The sequence below is a fragment of the Coregonus lavaretus genome, assembly GCF_964263955.1.
Source record: "Coregonus lavaretus genome assembly, chromosome: 3".
Classification (NCBI taxonomy): Eukaryota; Metazoa; Chordata; class Actinopteri; order Salmoniformes; family Salmonidae; genus Coregonus; species Coregonus lavaretus.
Window position 1 is genome coordinate 10343095 of NC_139990.1, and position 7596 is coordinate 10350690.

Genomic DNA, 7596 nt, shown 5'->3' on the forward strand with positions numbered 1-7596 from the left:
ACCTTGTGAAGATGCTGGAGGAAACAGGTACAAAATTATCTATATCCACAGTAAAACGAGTCCTATATCGACATAACCTGAAAGGCCGCTCAGCAAGGAAGAAGCCACTACTCCAAAACCGCCATAAAAAAGCCAGACTACGGTTTGCAACTGCACATGGGGACAAAGATCGTACTTTTTGGAGAAATGTCCTCTGGTCTGGTGAAACAAAAATAGAACTGTTTGGCCATAATGACCATCGTTATGTTTGGAGGAAAAAGGGGGTTGCTTGCAAGCCGAAGAACACCATCCCAACCGTGAAGCACGGGGGTGGCACCATCATGCTGTGGGGGTGCTTTGCTGCAGGAGGGACTGGTGCACTTCACAAAATAGATGGCATCATGAGGAAGGAAATATTGAAGCAACATCTCAAGACATCAGTCAGGAAGTTAAAGCTTGGTCGCAAATGGGTCTTCCAAATGGACAATGACCCCAAGCATACTTCCAAAGTTGTGGCAAAATGGCTTAAGGACAACAAAGTCAAGGTATTGGAGTGCCCATCACAAAGCCCTGACCTCAATCCTATAGAAAATGTGTGGGCAGAACTGAAAAAGCATGTGTGAGCAAGGAGGCCTACAAACCTGAATCAGTTACACCAGCTCTGTCAGGAGGAATGGGCCAAAATTCACCCAACTTATTGTAGGAAGCTTGTGGAAGGCTACCCAAAACGTTTGACCCAAGTTAAACAATTTAAAGGCAATGCTACCAAATACTAATTGAGTGTATGTAAACTTCTGACCCAATGGGAATGTGATTAAATGAATAAAAGCTTAAATAAAATCATTCTCTCTACTATTATTCTGACATTTCACATTCTTAACATAAAGTGGTGATCCTAACTGACCTAAGACAGGGAAGTTTTACTTGGATTAAATGTCAGGAATTGTGAAAAACTGAGTTTAAATGTATTTGGCTAAGGTGTATGTAAACTTCCGACTTCAACTGTACAAGGGTGTACCGGTACCGAGTCAGTGTTCTGGGGTATGAGGTAGTTGGGGTGATTGATTGAGGTAATATGTACATGTAGATTTGGTTAGGTGATTGATTGATTTAAGTACTATTTACATGTAGGTAGGGGGTGAAAAGCAGAAAGTCTGGGTAGCCATTTAATTAACAGCTCAGTAGTCTTATGGCTTTGGGGTAGAAGCTGTTCAGAAGCCTTTTGGTCCCAGACTTGGCACTCTGGTACCGCTTGCCATGCGGTAGCAGAGAGAACAGACTGTGACTTGGGTAGCTGGAGTCTTTGACAATTTTTAGGGCCTTTGACTACGTCTGGATGACAGGGAGCTCGGCCCCAGTAATGTGCTGGGCCGTATGCCTCACCCTCTGTAGTGCCTTGCAGTCAGACGCCGAGCAGTTGCCATACCAAGCGGTGATGCAGCCAGTCAAGATGCTGTCAATGGTGCAGCTGTATAACTTTTTGTGGATCTGAGGGCCCATGCCAAATCTTTTCCGCCTCCTTAGGGGGAAGATGCGTTGTCGTGTCCAATATCAAATTGCAGAGGGAGGTCTTTAATCCCAGGGTCCTTAGCTTAGTGATGAGCTTGGAGGGCACTATGGTATTGAATGCTGAGCTGTAGTCAATTAACAACATTCTCACATAGGTGTTTATTTTGTCCAGTTGGGAAAGGGCAGTGAGGAGTGCAATAGAGATTGTGTCATTTGTGGATCTGTTGGGGCAGTATGCGAATTGGAGTGGGTCCAGTGTGTCTGGAATGATGGTGTTTATGTGAGCCATGACCAGCCTTTCAAAGCATTTCATGGCTACAGATGTGAGTGCTACGGAGCGATAGTCATTTAGACAAGTTGCCTTGCTGTTCTTGGGTCTGCTTTAAACATGGGTATTACAGACTGGGCCAGGGAGATGCTGAAAATGCCAGTGAAGACACTTGCTAGCTGGTCAGCGCACCCTCTGACTATGCGTCCTGGTAATCCGTCTGGCCCTGCAGCCTTGTGAATGTTAACCTTTTTAAAGGTCTTCCTCACATCGGCTACGGAGAGCGTGATCACACAGCCGTCCGAAACAGTTGGTGCTCTCATGCATGGTTTATTGTTGCTTGCCTCGAAGCGAGCATAGACAGCATTTAGCTCATCTGGTAGGCTTGCAAAGCCCGCAGCTGGGTTTCCCTTTGTAATCCGTGATAGTTTGCAAGTCCTCCCATATCAAATGAGTGTGTAGTAGGATTCAATCTTAGTCCTGTATATACACTTTGCCTGTTAGATGGTTTGTCAGAGGGCATAGTGGAATGTCTTATAAGCGTCCGGATTTGTGTCCCGCTCCTTGAAAGTGGCAGCTCTAGCCTTTAGCTCAGATGTTGGCTGTATTTAATGGCTTCTGGTTAGGATGTGTACGTGCGGTCACTTTGGGGAAACCTCGTCGATGCACTTAATGAATCCGGTGACTGATGTGATAAAATCCTCAATGCCATCGGATGAATCCCGGAACATATTCCAATCTGTGCTACAGTCCTGTAGCTTAGTGTCAACTTCCGCATTGAGCGCATCACTGATACTTCCTGTTGAGTTTTTGCTTGTAAGCAGGAATTAAAAGGATGGAGTTATGGTCAGATTTGCCAAATGGAGGGCGACGGAGAGCTTTGTATGAGTCTCTGTGTGTAGAGTAGAGGTGATCTAGAGCAGGGATGGGCATCTGGTGGCCCGCCCCCCTTGTGTAGGCCCATGGACCAATTACCCACGGCCCACAGACCAGTTTTGTTTTTACGAACTCAGTCGGGGTCTCAACTTACTGTTGAGAGTTAGAGTAATAGAATACACAATATGCAATTTCGAAATTTGGTTGTGCATCAGCAGTCACTCAATTAGCCCATGTCAGCAAAAAAAAATTGATTGGTAAGTTAGTCTAGCGGCCAGCTATCTAAACTTGTAGTAAGCATGGTCGAATTACCGACTGGTGTGGGTCCCATTGATCATCAGTTATCATATTAAAAACTGCAAACTTTGCCTCGGCCCCCTGGCAAAATGAGTAGACCAACGAGACACTGCGGCCCCTAATGATGAGTTCTGTTTTTTGGTGGACCCCACCCACCATCAAAGTTGCCCATCCCTGATCTAGACTTTATTCGCCTCTAGTTGCACAGGAGAGATGCTGGTAGAAATTAGGTAAAATGGATTTCAGTTTCCCTGCATTCAAATCCCCAGCCACTAGGAGCACCGCATATGGGTGAGCATTTTCTTGTTTGATTATGGACTTATACAGCTCATTGAGTGCGGTCTTAGTGCCAGCATCAGTTTGTGGTGGTAAATAGACAGCTACAAAAAATATAGAGGTAGGCCTATGCTTTCAGTCATTTCTGCCCTGGTTTTAACCAATCCCTTCACTGACACTGAGATATGCATGGGGACTGAAGGAATTGGCTGACAAAATCTATTGACAGTAGACTATAATTTTGTCTGTGAAACAGGTAGGCCTACCTTTTATTTCTTAAATAGGAAGAAATAGGCTCCAACACAAAGCCATCTTGTTGTTAGTAGCCTAAAGTCAAATTAAAATGAATGTTTAAATGAATTAGCCCTTCTCGAATTAGCCTACTTTCAGCACCCATGCGCTGTCCATCTCTGCGGCTGCCGCTTCATAATAATGTAAATTATGTGAATTACTTTAATATGGCTTATTGTGAGGTCAATAACTCTGATAAATGCCTTAATTATGGGCAATGAAACATAGTTCTTATTCAAATCAATTCTAGCAGTAGCAAGCTTACCTCCGGTCCTCCTCCTCATCTTCACGCTCTCCCTCTCAAACTGAACAGGACATCAGTAGGCCTTGTCCACTCGCACAGATATAGCATTTTGGGGACAAATAAAACAATTATTTTCGGAAGAAGTCTGACTCGCCTCCTGAAGTGCCACCGTACACAGTGCAGCCATTGGTTAGGCACCACAACAGGGTTTACATTAGCAAGAGCAGGGCAGGCCAGGGCTCATGATGCAGTGTGTAATGCAGTATAGCCTAGTTGTATATTCTGTACACCTTCCCAGCAGCGCAAAAACTCTGGAAGGACATACATTTTCTTAGAAATATAACTTCACCCTGTACATCTCCAAGCATGCTCTTCGTAATGCCTAGGCATATAGCCTATAGTATAGGCTATGGATCATTTGATTAAGACCACACTAGGCGCACTTGATATTGCAAGCCCAGCAGAGAATCAGGGATGAGGGGTAGCATCGGGCACACATCTATCTAATAAGCAACTAATTATCAAACACTGAGCAATATGACATTTAAAACGATTACTTCCCCTGGACTCATTAAAAAAAATACTAAACCCTCCCCATGACTGAAATTGAAAAAGCATGACCCTCCCCCATTTTCTTCCGGGTAACAATTGCGTAAATGTCCACCACTAACTTTGTTCTGCAAACCAATGAATATGATAGCAACATCTTGATGCTTGTGTAAGAATATGCTAACAGGATTCGGCCTGTGTACCACCAAGTGGTGACCCCTGAACTAGACAATTTCTTTAAAACGTCTTTCATTCAAACAGAAACATATTTTTCCCTTACATCTAGCTTACAGAAAACTATTTCCATCAAAAATGAAAGGAAAGAAGGAATTAGTAGGCCTATTACTTTCCTTTAAAACTATCCAGAAAGTATTTCCATCAAAGGGAATGAAGGAGGCATTTTATATTAGTATTCAAAATGGTATTCAAAACTTTATTTTCCTTGTTTCTCCACCAAGGAGCAGCAGTATAGGATGGGTCTAAATTAAGGGAGGTGGAGGAGAGGAGACAGAAGACAGAAGACAATAATCACTAGGGTGCGGTGCAGTAGTGCTGTGTGTGTGTGTGTGAACAAGACATTTGAAAGAAATGGGCCCAGTTTCCTGTAAATCAATCCCTCTTCCAGTGACATCACAACAGAAAGTGACTGATTATGATACCTATGCTGATTCAAAACAACTGAACGGACTGGGAAAAATCTATTTGAACAGTCATCCAACTCGGAATTCCCACTCCGGAACTCGGCCTCTTTCTAGAGCTCCGACTTTCCGACCTGAAGATCACTGTCGTCATGATTTGACCTCGTTGTTTTCAGAGTTTCAATACCATTTCACTTCAGTCAATTCAAGAACTAAGAATTCCAATGCCTAATTTTTATCATAAAGACTACTAGCTTTTTTTTGTAACGAGCTAACCAAGCTAGCAACAAACTTGCTAGATAGCGCAGCTCATGTGGAACAATTTCAGTTGAAACTGGTCAGGGAGATGTTTGGGTACAATTAATTTACATTTGACTGCTAAACCATGTACAATAATTTGTGTACAATAATTTGTACACATATGTTGGGCTAGTCTCTATTCTGTCAACCCTGATCGCGGCCGCGGGTTGTGCTGTGCAGCACTGACAGCAGTGTTGACATGAAACTCGGTCGATTTCTGAACCTTCGAAAAGTTTCAACTGGATGCAACCAAGTTGCAGGGGGTGTACTCCATGAAGCAAACAACTAAAATGATGTGCAAGTTGCATCGTGTAACAGCAATTTTAGCTTTGTGGTTATTGTATTCATCTCAAGTTATGCATGTGATGGGAGTCAAATTCAAATATTTCATTTGTTGAAACGACTGGAAATATTACAGAATAGGTGTAACATTTCATTGATAAGAGCAACAGAGCCATACATTTAGGACAAACTCTATATGGCTCTGTGTTGCTCTAATCAATGGAATGTCGGTGCTGTATTGATGCATCGTTCAAATGATAATATAGCCAGCTAGCTAACAGCCAAGCCAAACTGACTTGACATCAGTCCAGCAACTCCATGGGTCAAAACCAACAGATACTGTAGCTCAAACAGGAGCATGCTCCTGGCTATCCGTAAAAAACAAGACAATTGTGCCGTTTGGTTTGCTTAAAAGCAATTTGAAATGATTTATACTTTTACTTTTGATACTTAAGTATATTTTTTCAATTACATTTAATTTTTGATACTTAAGTATATTTCAAATCAAATACTTTGACTTTTACTCAAGTAGTATTTTACCAGGTGACTCACTTTTACTTGAGTCATTTTTTATTAAGCTCTCTTTACTTTTACTCAAGTATGGCAATTGGGTACTTTTTCCACTACTGTCAACGTTACTTTTTTAAAATACCATTTGAATAATTCTATAAAAAAAACTGAAAAAGCATTAGGAAATATTCACATTGTTGTACACACATGGGGTAGAAGTTTAGGCTGGGTGTAAACGGAGGGAGGGAAGGGAGGGGAGACAGAATAACAAGATCATTGAAAGTTAAATTATCACCAGGGTGCTGTGCGATGCAGGGCGTCCATGCATGTGTGTGATCTTTGCCTATTTGATAACCTAGACCACTTGACAGTCTAACCAACACTGGCACTCCCAGGTGATTATCATTAGGTTAAACTAGTAAAAGGTGTTCGGTGGAGTGATTCATTACCTGTGGAGTCTGAACTGAGCACCTATCTACAAAATACATACTCAAATACTGATTCTCAAACAAGAGAATAGTGAGTAGTGGAATTGTCTTTGTCACCATTTCCCACTCCATCACTGTGACCCTGTCAAAATTAATGATGTAATTGAAAATGATTAATGGAAATTTCCCTTCCTTTCAACAGTGAGGGATTGTCTACCTGGGGCTTGCAAATCAGTGCGCCGACAGCATCAAGTGGTGCCCTCTTCATTATTGGAATTTGTTGTTGTTGGAATCGGAACATACTATGTTGCCAAAAGGGCATTATGGTGAGTCTAAGGCTAGAATGAATCCAATGACAGATACAATGCATTTTGTAAAAAGTTGTGAAGATAATTCTTGCATTAATATGTCTGCACAGAAACGCCTACATCAATGATGGGGGTGTCCAATGGTTTTATGTGTGATTTGTCCTACACTTTTTGGTCCTGATCAAAACAAGGGAAAATTATGGTCATCATATGCTGAGAAATGAATGCTGTCCATATTGGCCTATAAATTCAAGAATCCCTTTGCTTTGAATCACACTGTTGATGCAATAGAAAACCCTACTGATTGGTATGGTACTGTTTTATATTCTAACAGAGAAACAGAAGGCGGCTTAAACCTCAGCAGCATGTCTTGACATGACTAAAGACTGACGAAGAGCCAGGGGTTGATTAACTCGGTAAATCGACTACAATCAAACTATGACTGCTTTATTAAACATACTGTATCCATCTTTACTGCTCTGTTCATTAGAAGGTTTTTACAATGAGTTGTAAATGGAAATTGTCTGTGCTCTTGAGCAAGGCACTTAACCCTAACTGCTCCTGTAAGTCGCTCTGGATAAGCGCTTCTGCTAAATGACTAAAATATAAATAGGACTTCAATTTCAATGCACATGTCTGCCCACAACGGATAGAGTGGACCAATGAATCAAGCAGTTTATTAGCTGGAAAAAATTCAGTATCACCTGCTTATATTGTCCTTTTCTATTTTTTCCCCTTGTCTGTCAAAATAAATGTAAACATACCCTAATAAAAAGGTAAATAAAATTCCAATGTGTGGCAATTTGATTTATTAATCCCTCATCCTCCTTGATTGACTTTG